Below are 12,982 nucleotides of genomic sequence, written 5' to 3'. Positions count from 1 at the left end.
CTGAGTGCAACTAGGCAGGCAATTTACAGGAGATCAGCTCTATGGCCTGAGTCATCTCCAGTGATAGCCAGGGAGGAATCTTCTCCTTTAGCTGCAGCATTAGCTTGATAGCTCTCACGATACAAATTATAAGGTCATTTGCATTTATATTCCTGCTAATGACTATATGAAGAAATAATTTGTTTTCAACACAACACTTTCCCTCCTGCTGTAAGGTCAGCACCTGTGTGTGATGGACCCATGGGTTCCACAGAGGAAGCTGTGAGTTCCTGGGTGGTCTTCTGCTCTCACCAGAGGGTCAAACAGTGGAGGAAAATGGGCAGCCTTCAGTTTTTGGCACTACCTGCACTGGTCTTGATTGATGTTCCTCCTCTGGGGAGTGGGGAACAACCACATCTTCTGTCTCCTGTTGATTGTCCTGCCTTGGGCTGCAGGGACCCTCTTCTCCCCTCTGCCTGCTGTTCCTCGTGCCATGAGACCCCTATGAAAAGCTTTTGTAAGCAGTGGAGTGAGTTGGTGGAGGGGAGATGTGCCTACACCAGGAGCCTGTGGACCCCCAGGATGATGGCCAAGGTGTGTTTCCCGAGAGTTGGAATAGAGATATCCCTCAGATGATAATGGCCCCTGCTGCAGGGGCAGAGATGGGGTCCCCTGAGGACAGCTGCATTTTGGGCTGATTTTAGGCAATTTTTCTCTTACGTGATGCCCATATTGTTGTGAAATGAGACATCTCTCCTTCCCTAAACCAGAGGTTTGCACAGGGAACTTCCCAGGTTCCTCCCATCACTTTTCCCCAGAGAAGGTGACTTTTTCTTCCTACACCTTCTTTTCTACATCCCAAAGATGAGATGCAGCCAAAAAAATTAATTTATTAATGAAAACCCAGTAGAAATCTGAACTGTGCAGGGCCAGGTTTACATTTTCCCTTCCAAGGCCCATCAGCAGTAGATGGGTGTTTCTAGCAGACCCAGCTATCAAAGTGTTCTGGAAGGAAATATCCCTGGTGATAATTTCAGGCTCAGTGAACTCCAGCATGTATTTGTGATTTCCCAATTATGATGACATCAGGGTGGAAACACGAGGCTGGGGACTCAGTGACAGCAGGCAGCTTTCCTGCCACTGTTCATTTACTGCCTTTTTGAGAGCCAGATCCTAAACACTCAAGTATTAACATGATTTCAGCTCTTAAGTAAAACTAAAGAAGTCTTTTCATCTTCCCATTGAGTGACGAGCTCCTTAAGTAGATCACAAGCTTTCTGCTGCTTTGTCTGAGTGAGGAGAAAAACTTTAATTGTTCCCATCTTCTAGTGCAGGTATTGATTAATTAAATGTATTAGCAAAGATCTTGGCCTACTTTCTTGCACCATCAAACAAGTACTTAATGACTATATTACTATGAAAATGGCATTGCTTTAAAGCATTGCATTGGAACCCCTTTGTACTTTGCTTTAATTTCTTTTTTCTTTTTTTTTTTTCTTATCCCATTATGAACAATAAAGTTTCTTCTGTTAATATAACACAGAGGAAGGGAAGGGAGGTGGAGGGGAGCTCTCAGTTGAGGGATCCCATCTGGACCAGGCTGGAGCTGTGGCACTGGGATGTCCCCAGGCAGGAGGATATGCTGCCAGCTGGGGAGGCTCTCCACAAGTGCAGGCAGGTCAGGGAGCAAATATTAGAAGGTAAATCTGTATAATTTACTCTAATTTAGCATTTGGTGGGTAGAAATATGAATATGACTCACATGCTAAGAGGGAGAAGGCAGGTTTATAAGGAGCAGAACTAATAGGTCTGTGTGAGATAAAGAACACTGCTTCCCACCTCACTTAATCACGTTCTTCCTTTGGGTCCCATTTGTAGAATCTCATTTATTTGCCCTTTTATACCTACCTGTAGGTCTGCCTCCTTCCATCTCACAGCCCTGTGCTCACCAATGTGTACCAGAGAACCCCAGAACGGGTTGGGTTGGGTTGGAAGGGAGCTTAAAGCCCATCCAGTGCCACCCCTGCCATGGGATGGGAACACCTTCCACTGTCCCAAGCCCCTCCAGCCTGGCCTTGGGCACTGCCAGGGATCAGCCACAGCTGCTCTGGGCCATCCATTCAGCCCCTCACCACCTTCACAGGGAAGAATTTCTTCCTGGTTTCCTGTCTAAATCTACCCTCCTCCAGTAAAGCCATCCCCCTTAGCACATTTTACATCCTGCACAAAGGCTCTGTATTTTGCACACTTGCTGAATAGCAAATCCACATAAATCTGCCCCAATTCACACTCATTGTCAGGGCCTCATAATGCCCTTAGGTATTAAATGCATCTTCTTCTATCTATCCCGGATTTCTTGGAAATCCTACCTTTCCTGGCTTCCAAGTGCACCTGGAGTTGGTGTTGCTCAGCCTCTCCAGTTTGCACCTTGCCAGGCTGTGAGATTGTATGAAATGCTTTCATTTTACAGCACTTTGAGCATTCGTACAAAGTTGTTAAGATCTGACACCAATTTGATGCTTTCAATCTTGATGCTTTTATCCCACCTGTCTTTGCCTGTACCTGCCAACATGTGCCAGCCAGGCCAGCGACCAAAGCCAGGCAGGCTTCACTGCCTGCAATGACAAAGCATTTCTTGCTGCAAAAAAAAGTGTTATTGCAGAACATTTCATAAACTGTAAATTTGGAATTAAAGCTTTACATTTTATAGTACCAGCATCGGGAAGTCCCATGTCTATAACTAAAATATGTGCCATGGTGACAATAACACTTGGGTTTTATGCAATGCTGAAAGTTGAGGCACAGGGAAATGAAATGAGAGCCCAACTGCATTCAGCACCAGGGGAAACCTGAAAATACACCCACAGCTGGCTGCTAGTCCACAGCTGCTGGGCCACACTCACACCTGGAATAAAATGCATATTAGCATTTTGCAGACAGGTAGGTTGAGGGCTGTGCTGCACAGGAGTGACTCGGGTCCCATGTTTGGGTGGGAGGAGTGGAGAAACACAGCTGAGTTGCTTAAAATAGCCAGAAAAGGACCCTTAGTCCTTTCTTGCCTTGTTCCCTTCACATTCACAAATGTTCATCTCTGTCTCTCCTTTTTTCCATCCTTCCTAGGGGCGATGACTGACAGATTAATATATGTCTAGCTACGTGTCTTAGAAATCAAAAGGAAGGTGCTGTCAGAATCGCTTGTCAGAAAATGAGATTAGGCACACTTGTCATTTGCTGAGGATTGCAGTCTTTCAGAGATAAGGTTGCATTTAATGAGTGTAAAAAGCCTCCTTGTGAAAAAGGGGGTGGTGCAGGAGAGAGAGAATGATTATTTTTCTGGTGTCAGCTGAGTGCTTTATCATATAACTTGATAGCGTGGCACCCTGGCAGGCACTGATAATGGCTGCTGGGGCTATTGCACCTCTTCAGCTGCTCTGCAGCTTCAAAAGTGATGACTTGTTACCTGCTTTTAAACTCCTCTTGGATGTCGAAACCCACTATCCTGGGGGAAAGAAGCAAAAGCATGTACAGTGTGTTTTAAAGAAAGACCTGTGAAAACACACAGCATAAAGGGAACGTGCTAAATGTATAGCCACTTTCCCCAGCAAACTAGAAAGAATACTCAGCGGGTTTCGGTGAAATATGGAACTTGTCTGACAAGTGAAGGATAACTAATGAGAAACAGAGCTGTATCCCACTGAAACCAATTGCGTTTTGTTATGGAAAATATTTATCAAGCCTTTTTTTTTTTCATTTGTTGGTTCTCCTAACAGTGCCATAATAACTCCTCTTATGTATATGCTTCGGTTTCTCTCATATGCATCTCAGTTATTTAAATCTGCAGTGGGGTGGGTGTTTTTTGGTTATCAATTGGATGTTATCATCTCATACGTGAATATTTTAGGTGAATGTTTCATTCGTCAAAGTAATGGTCATTCTTTTGCCAAGTTAATGTCTTTGCATGGTTTAGAAGCTGGTTAAAGGTACAGATTTATTGTTCATAGTCTACTTTCTAAATACAAGCTGACAGTCAAAAATGGAATTTATCTGTTCAGCAGAAGAGCCCCTACATTAGCTATGTTTTTGCAACAGTATTTCTTGCCTTGGCATACCTCTTTGAAAATTATCCTTGGAAGAGGAGATTTCTGTCATATATTCTTCTCATCAAATGAGATGTGATTTTCATTATTTTGCTTGAATGTTAGAAAATGAAAGAAATTACTTGATTGGTTTATGGTGCTGATTCAGCATTTTCTGGATTAAAAATGACCTGGACGACAGAATGGGATTACAGCACACAATAATGGATGCTTTATTTGGTGATAAGAAAGTCTTTTCTTCTGACTGAGAAGAAGAGAATGAAAAATATTTCTCTTATTAGGTGATTCAGTACCAGATATTGACAGACAAATTAATTTTAAATACTTCTTCAGTTGCAGAATGTGCTAGCAGGCAGAAATTAGGGGAGGATAATGGCCACAGCTTGAAAGTGGTACATTTATGAAGTGCACAACAGAAGTGCTGGTGGATAGGGAAGAATTTATATTTTATTCTCTTACCCAGTGATAGGATCTTATGTTCCTGGTTACACTGCAGGGTGGGTAGCAGCTCAGAGCCCAGAGAGGTCTCCAGGAGCTACATCCAGCCAACCAACGCTCCACGGTCTCTGTAGTAACTTGGAATTCAAACCCCAGGAAGGGTTTTAGAGGAAGAGATAAAATGCAGGCATTTTCTGATGGAAAAGTTACAGCCAGGATTCTCACTCTTCGTGGTTGGTTGAAGGGCAGGAAAGATGGCTGTGGTGTTCATGTGAAGGATTTCACATTGTTTAGAGAAACCTGGGGGAGAAATGGCTTCACACACGTAGGGCAGTTAGGGTTTGTCTTTGGTACAGTGCCTGGGCTCAGAAAATTATCCACCCTCCCCAGGTGTGCAAATCTGGGCTAAATTCTGTCCTCGGAAGCAGTGGAGACCACTTAGTATTTTATAGGGCCAAGCTGTAAGGATAGGGAAGCCCTATTGTTCCCCGAGCCCCAGTTTTTATCTTTGTTTCCATTCGAAACCCTAATCATAAAACTGCCTGCAGAGCGGTTGCCTTGCTGTTCCTCTAAATGAGAATTCCAGCTTTTATGCTAATTCAGTTTCAGGTTTCTTTGAACCTGCAGTTTATGGGCCTCTGCTTAAAACTGCAATCTGTTCTGCATAAAGGAAGGGATTACAAAGGGGTTTAGTTTTGCAAATGCTGCAGAAAAATAAAAATAATAAAAAAGTTGCACTGTCATTAATATGTTCCTGCAGAAGTTTTCTGCTTTGTCAAATGAAAAGCACTACTTACATGGGGATTTACCCAGGGATGTTCTGCATGCAGAGCTCTGTTCCCTCAGAAAGGGACATTGCTGATTGTGTCCCCCTCTCCCAGTGCCCTGTCTCTGCTGGAGCAATGCTGAGGGAGCATTGCTGTCATGGGGCATGTTGGTGCTTTCCCCAGACATCCTCCCAAATCCAGCAGAACCCCTTCTCACCACCAGTTCCTTTTCCTGGCATCTCTCATGACCTTTTTATGGCCACAGCAGTGGTGATTTTGCTGTTGTTGAGGAGAGCAGGTCCTTCTCCTGCACCTCTCCCAGTGCTGAATTTAAGCACCTTCTGCGTGGGACATTGTGTCGTGGCTTGCTGTTCACAGCTCCATAAATTCTTTTCTTGGGGAAAGGATCCTGCATCTCTTACCCAGTAATCGGCAAAATCTCGTGTGTTTTCAAAGCATTATGGAGGGCTTTGTAAGGCACCGCAACCGTGCTCCAAAGTCAGATACCATGGTGTCTTCTGGGAAGGTTAGCAACTTAATGGAAACATAAATGTTTCCAGGCTTTGACAGAATACCAAAGAATTGGAATATCCACTTTTCATGTTGCCAGGAAAAAAGCTGCAGAGCCTTCCAGGTGAGGTGAGTTTTGCCATAAATAATTTAATCCAATATAATCTGCTGTAATTTCAATATTCGTTTGCTTCTTGTGCCAGCGATGGATAATTCTTTGGAATTACTCTATGACTTGGAAATGAATGTCTGCTTCCCTGCCTGCTGTCTGGGCAGCTTTAGGTCATTTTAATAAAATACTTGGATCTGAAAACCTCTTCCAGAGAGTGAAAGATCTTGAAATTACTTTTGATCCAAGTTCAATGCACTTCATTTGGCTGTTGTTGTGGCAGAAACAAATGTCGACACTGACAGAGACCACAGACAGATGAAAAAATTTCTGGCAAGGTCCCACATAGATAAGAGACAGAAGGTTTCAAAAATCTATCCAGGCATAACCTAAAGCACAGAAAATATTGTCAGGATGGGGGAAGCTTGATCCAAAGGCATTCAAATCACTGTGGGAAGGAGGGGTTCCTTTGATTTAATTTGGCTTTGAGTGAATTTCTGAACTCCAAATTTCTCATTCAGAATTGAGGAGGGGTCCCTTTGATTTAATTTGGCTTTGAGTGAATTTCTGAACTCCAAATTTCTCATTCAGAACTGAGGAGGGGTCCCTTTGATTTAATTTGGCTTTGAGTGAATTTCTGAACTCCAAATTTCTCATTCAGAATTGCTCAATGCATTTTGTCCATGTGTAATTTTGTAGCAGGAAAACAGAGGTCCTCAATTTATCTCTAAGGCATGAATAATGAACATAATGAGGCCCAGAGCCCTGCCAATAAACCCTCACAGCCGCAGGGAGATGGGCAGGTAAATGCATTTCTGATTCTGTGTGCGCTGAGATTTCAGGTGTGGCATGTGGTTAACATTGGAAAAATCCAGTACAGACAAGCCTGTTGTTTAATCCAGGCTAAATGTATCAAATTAAAGTCTTGTGAGGACTTTAATTAGAACTGTTCTTACCATGTCAGGTTGTGGAAAGTCTTGACCAAGGTGCTCAAAGAATGCATGAGCTGCCACACCTCGGTACTGTGCATTTATTTCCTCTTTCAGGTACAGCCTCACCTCGGTCCATGGAGTCCCCAAGTGCTGATTGTACAGAGAACACTCTGCCAGCTTAATGCCTTTATCAATTTATTTATGGGTGGGGACATCCAAGCAACATCCATGTCCAATGGGCTGCAATGACTTTTGGCCACTGCCCTCTGTTGATTCCAGAGACCAGATCTGAACCATTTCTGTTGGGTCTCTAAGAGGAGATGAAAACCACCTCTCTGGCAGCACAGGATTATCTTTGCAGTTCCTATTTATTAGCTACAAATACATATTTATTAGATGTAAAAACCTGTGGAAGTTTTAACAGCCAAAGTCCATGCTCAGTTATGGTTCGGAAATGTGGGGATGACCTACTCAGGTGGACAGTCCTGGAGAACTCATTTCCATTGCCATACCAGGATCTGAGGTTGGCCACAATTTTTTAATTTTCCAGTGGAGACCACTTGTCCCAGTTTCACCAAAGTGTTTCCACCCTGGATCAGCCATGGCACAAAAGCGCTGTGGTGTCTGTTGCCATGGTCTGACTCCAGAGCTGTGCTGGGTGTGTTCATCTCTTGTGTAGCATTGTTGTTCTTTGTACATCTTCCCACCCCACTGTCCCAGCAGAAACCACCACAGTCAGTGGGACTGCACCTCAGATAAGAATCTTGGAGAAGCCACTGAAGGAGAAAACTTAAATGGATTCTTAAATGGATCATATGGTGATGGAATGAGGAACGAAGGGGAAATATTTGCATAAAATTGTGTGGTCCTACACGGGTAACTGGTAGGCGTTCTTTCTTAATTATGGCACTTGTGCTTGTGTGGACAGTCAGATCATAATTCTCCCTTCCCCTCACTTGTGCCTGTGTGGACAGTCAAATCCTGATTCCCCCTTCCCCTCACATGCAATGGGATTTGCTCAGGGCCACCGGAGCCACTGCAGCCCCCTGCACCCTGTCACTGCTGGGGGAGAGCTCAGAGCCACCTCGGTGCCCCAGGACCAGGAGAAGGGCAGTCACCCCATGTCCCGAGGTGAGCTTGGAGCTAAGCCAGGACATACATGAATCTTTCCAAGCTGCTGCTGGATTTTGGGCACATAACTATAATCCTGGCTCAGGTAAGGCCAAGCAGGCACGCACAGCTCTTGCTCTGCACTTGTTTTCTGGCTGGTATGGGTAGTTCCCACCTTCTCCTTAGGAGAATCACCTCCTCCAGGCTGAGCTCTGCCATAGGAGTTGGAGTGAATAGGACTTGTCAAGCTTGTTTCTGAGGATTTAGCTCAAATTCAAGTGGAACCCACGGGAGTTTAATTCCATTAGCACTCCTAGCCCGGTATGGGATTGAAACCCATTTCCAGTTTTGAAATCTTGAAAACACTCCCTGGGCATGGTCTTGCAAGCCCGTAAATCCCCTCTTAGCACCTATCCCTTTCCCAGGAAACATCTCACCGTATGCAGCTACTGTGCCAATGTGCATAACTGCCTCTCATCTTCCCAGGAAACATCATTTGGCTCCGAGAGCTGTGCTTCAGTGAATAATCATTTATATCATCACGTAGCTGTGCGTTTATTTTTCGCGGTGGCCATTACTAATGGTGCGGTGCACTTAAGGAAAACCTGCAGCGAGTGGGAAATCCACTGCCCCTTGACAATGATGTTCAGTGCTGGAAGTAGTCAGGAGAGTCTCTGCACGGGGGCTCAGAGAGAAACCACAGCTCAGCGAGCAGCCGGGTTCCCGGGCAGGTCACCCTGCCTGCAGCTGGGGACACTGGTTTTTCCTGCTTAAAAAAAAAAAAAAATGAAAAGAAAAGAAAGAAAGAAAAAGAAAATTAAATTTCCGTTAAACCAAAAAATTGCTAAATGCAATGCGATGTTTAAGATCGTGTTTTCGTCCCGCGGAGCTGTAGAGAGTGATGTTCGTGAGCGTGTGCCGCCATCCCGGGGCAGGGGCGCCTGTCCGGCTCCACGGGTCCCTCGCACCGCGCCGAGGAGCGGCTGCCGGAGGCTCCGCGCAGCTCGGGGCGGCTGCTCGGGGCGGCTGCTCGGGGCGGCTGCTCGGGGCGGCTGCTCGGGGCGGCAGCTCGGGGCGGCTGCTCGGGGCCGGCAGCTCGGGCCGGCTGCTCCGAGCCGCGCTGCGGAGGGAGCGCGGCTCCCGCGGAGCCTGCCCCGCCCGGCCGGGCCGCCCCCGCCGCGGGACCCCGGCGGAGCGCGGGGCGGGGCCGGCGGAGGGCGGAGCCGGCGGGCGGCGGCGGCGGCTCCGGGAGCGCCGCGCAGTGCGCAGCGGAGCCGGGCGGCGAGAGGGGTCCGGCCGGCGCGGAGCGGAGCGGCCCGCGGGGATTACAGGCTTGCGAGGCTTTTCGGCGGGGCCGGAGGAGCCGGGGCCGGGCCGCTGCCGCTCCCCCATGGAATTCACCTGAGCGCGGCCGCGACGGGAGGGACGGCGCCCGGCGGGAGCCCGCTTTGGCTCGGGAGAGGACGGGCATGACTTTTTAACCAAAACAAAAACAATCAGCCCCCCCAAACGCCCCGGCAAACAGCGGAAGAGAACCCAAAAAGCCGGCCGAAGGAAGGGACGCGCAGCCGCCGGCGCTGGAGCCGCGGAGGGAGGGAGGAGGCGCCGCGGCCGCACCGCCCCGCACCGCCCCGCACCCGGAGGTGCCGCCGCTGTCCCCGGCCGCCGCCGCCGCACATGGTTTTCTTTGTCCTGCTGCCGCTCGCGTAGCGCCCGCTCCGCGCCCGCCGCGCTCCCCGCACGCCGCGCTCCGCTCGCTCCTCCCGGGATCCATCTTGCGGGAGCGGGGAAGGGGTCGGCGGCCCGGGAAAGATGCCCGCCCGGCGGCCCGCGCGGCCGGCCCGCGGAGGCGGTTCCCCGCGGAGGATTAGTTGGGGTTTGGCCGCGGGACGCTGAGAGCCGCGCCGGATCGCAGTTGCCGCACACGCCCGTCCCTGCCGCACGGCCATGAGCCGCGGGCCGGCCGCCCCGCGGAGCGCCCGGACTGCAGGTAACCCCGGCGGGAGGGAGCGGCGGGGCCGCGCCGGCTCCGCGGGCAGGTGCGGGGCCGGTGCAAGTGCCGCGGCGGGGCCGGCCGCGCCAGCAGTGAGTCAGGCTGCGCTGTCTGGACAGGAAATATTTTAGTCATACATCCCCTCGAACTGCAGCACATTCCTTGGTGAGGGAAAAATACTCTTTGGGTATTTTTTTTTTTTTTTCTGTGTGGTTTGTTGTTTTTTTTTTTTTTCTTTAAGCCCAGGGATTGCTGACTTGTTTCATTTCGCGGTGAAAAGGATTAAGCTGTGCTTGGTAACAAGGGGATTTGTAAGGGAAAACGGCCGGAGTGCGAGGAAGGGAACTGTGTGTCACCAGCTCCGGCTGTGTGATGGAGAAGCCGAGGCGGCTTCTCGGGCAGAGCACCTCGGATAACCCGGTGCTGTCCCCAAATGTCACGGTGCCAGCAGACAGTGCTCATCCGCTGCTCAAGTGAGAGCTGGGAAGATCGGGCTAACGGGGAGCGCAGAAAGAGTTGCAGTTGCCTGGTGGAAGAAGGGAAGGGAGAGCCGAGATCCTCTCCGCCGCTGGAGCATCCAGGTTCCACATCGCAGCCACCGCGCACATAAAGGCACTTTGTTATCTGCGCCGATCCCTGTCAGTGCGGAGCAGGGTTTAGTCAGCACTGCCCAGGCACCGAATTTCAGCCTTCTAGGGTAGTGCTGAGTTGTTGCGGGTTTTTTAATCAGTTGGGTTTTTTGTTCCTTGAGTGTTGTTGCGTGATGTGACTGCCCAGCTGTGGAAAAATAATAGTTGTATGGAAATTGGTACACTGCATGTTCTGCTGGCAGAGATTTGCCTCTGTATCTCCGGTACATCACCCTAATTGCTATTTTGTATTTAAAACCCAATTTTTAAGTAAGGAAACAGGCAGGCCAAATTCATCTCGCTGCTCCAGCTGGCGTTTGGGTTATTTTCATGGTAACACAGGCAGTGTGGTTAGTTCAAGTTGCTCTTCCATTCGGTTGTGTGTGGTCAGTAATGCAAAATGAGCTTCACTCTTGGACGAGCTTTGTCTTTGTAAAATAATTCATTTTTTAGAAGTATGTTCCATGGATAATCATCTGCCAGGCTGCTCCAGAGCAGTGCTCCGGCAGGCTGCGTTTCGTTCGAGGTGTGCCACCTCAGGTGTCACAGCACTGTTTGTGACCGGGGTGTGCAGTAGCACGGGAAGAGATTGCACCTGAAAAACCATGGCTTCAAAAACAATCTCTTGGTTTGCTCTTGGCATTAAAGCAAACTTCTTAAACTGGTGTTTTCCTCTTTGTACTGCTTGGGAAAATCAAGCAAATAGGAAACAAGGAACTTCCCTGTGCTGTTTTGTTTTGAAACAGTAAAATAAAGTAATAGCTGAAACTGTAAGAAGTTTGTTTGGTTTTTTAATACTGGATTTTCTTTCTAAAAAGAAGGACTGGTTCAGAGAGTTTTGACTTCAGAGAAAAGCTGCATTTGAGAACACAACAGCTGAAATTCACTGGGAAAGGTTATTTTTAAGCAGGCTGACTGGCAAGGGTAGGAAAGCATTGAGCCTCTTGTTGGACTAACACTGGGCTACTCTTTAAAGCACACGGCCTTCTTGATCTCTTCAATTTGTGCATTATTCACATATTTTAATTAATTTAGAGAAAGTCATCACTGCGTAATAAATCAATCATTAGGTAATAAATCCAGTGTTTAAAAGGTATTTAGTTGAGGCGAAATTGCACCAGCTCGGCTTTCAAATAAGCCAGCAGTAATCTCATAAAAATTTGTCTAGAAGTCTGAAAAAAGAATAAAGCTATTTTTAATAATTCATCATAGAAATCTTGTCTGTCACTAACTTGAGGGCAAACAAATTTTTTCAGTGTATTCCTACACTGTGGTGCACAGTCTGAGCCATGTCTACTCATTTATCGAGAGTTTTGCATCCAAGTTTTTAGTGCAGTCAAGATAGCAAATGTATGTGTTGATTGTCTGGTGATTTTCATCTGGTTTTGAATTGAGAAATTCCTCCCCTTTAACAAAAAACCTCCACAGCCCACTTTCCAATGTTTTCAATTATTTTTCCTGAATTCAGCAAGAGAACAGTTTCTAGGGAAAAATCAAAATCTTTCTCAAGTGTTACATTTTAACCCTGTTTGCAGTGTTCTGCTCCCGAGCACATTTTCCCTGTATTTTCCAGGAGCAGCCTGTTTCTCAGCGGGGATGGGTTTGGAATTGAACAGCTCAGTGCTTTTTGTGGGTGCTTTTTCGGGGAGAAGTTTGAGCTGTAGGTGCCTGTGTGTGTTTTGTGTGTGTGTGTCCAAACACAGCAGCACACAGCTGGCAGAAATTGAGGGTTTGGTGCTTTTGAGCTCGGGGTGTTTGCAAAATGAACATTTTCAGCGTTCCTTCCCTGCCTGGTTTTGTGCCGTTGGAATTTCTGAAAGGGGGAGATCAATGGGTTTGTGTGAAACTGAAATAAAGCTTTTTATACGGGTGGAGAGCTGAACTGGCACCCTGGCATAGAAACAAGCTTCTAACACAATATTAAGGGGGAAAAACCTCCTTGGATAAAGGTGGCTTGATCACAAATAAAAGGTTTATTAGTTTACACAGTGAGGTGTCAAGAATCAGTTATTCTGAGGAAGGCAAAGCTGATGTGGAAAAATGCACTGATACTAAATACTGACAAGCTCTTTATTTTTCAAAGAGTTTGCAAGAGCAATTTATGAAATTACTAACCTAAGTTATTAACGCTGCTTTGAAGGTGGTAAAAATCGAATGTTCACACAGCAGGGATCCCAAAAATACTTTAAAAATTAATTAAGAAATCAGCAGTTCTGGAAATTCCCAAGACCAGGCTGTCTGGTTCGAAATCGTGACTCTTCTGCATGGCAGAATCAATGTCGGAGTGTATTGGATAATGGCTACAAAGATACACTGTCTGTGCAGCTAATGTTGAAGAAAAACCCCATTTCTTTATGAAATAGGATCTTTCCAAAGAAATATCTGCACTGCAGGGCGGCGAAGCACAGCCAAACAGCA

At 47.1% G+C, this 12,982-nt stretch overlaps 1 protein-coding gene across 5 annotated transcripts in view; it reads left to right on the top strand.

Moving 5' to 3' along the window:
• AUTS2 (activator of transcription and developmental regulator AUTS2) overlaps window positions 1-12,982 on the top strand; it is a 770,185-nt gene that overhangs the window by 689,642 nt on the left and 67,561 nt on the right. The gene's annotated exons all lie outside the window — the stretch shown is intronic.

This window comes from Lonchura striata, chromosome 20, assembly GCF_046129695.1.
Source record: "Lonchura striata isolate bLonStr1 chromosome 20, bLonStr1.mat, whole genome shotgun sequence".
NCBI lineage: Eukaryota > Metazoa > Chordata > Aves > Passeriformes > Estrildidae > Lonchura > Lonchura striata.
This window is presented reverse-complemented; position numbering and strand designations above follow the sequence as displayed.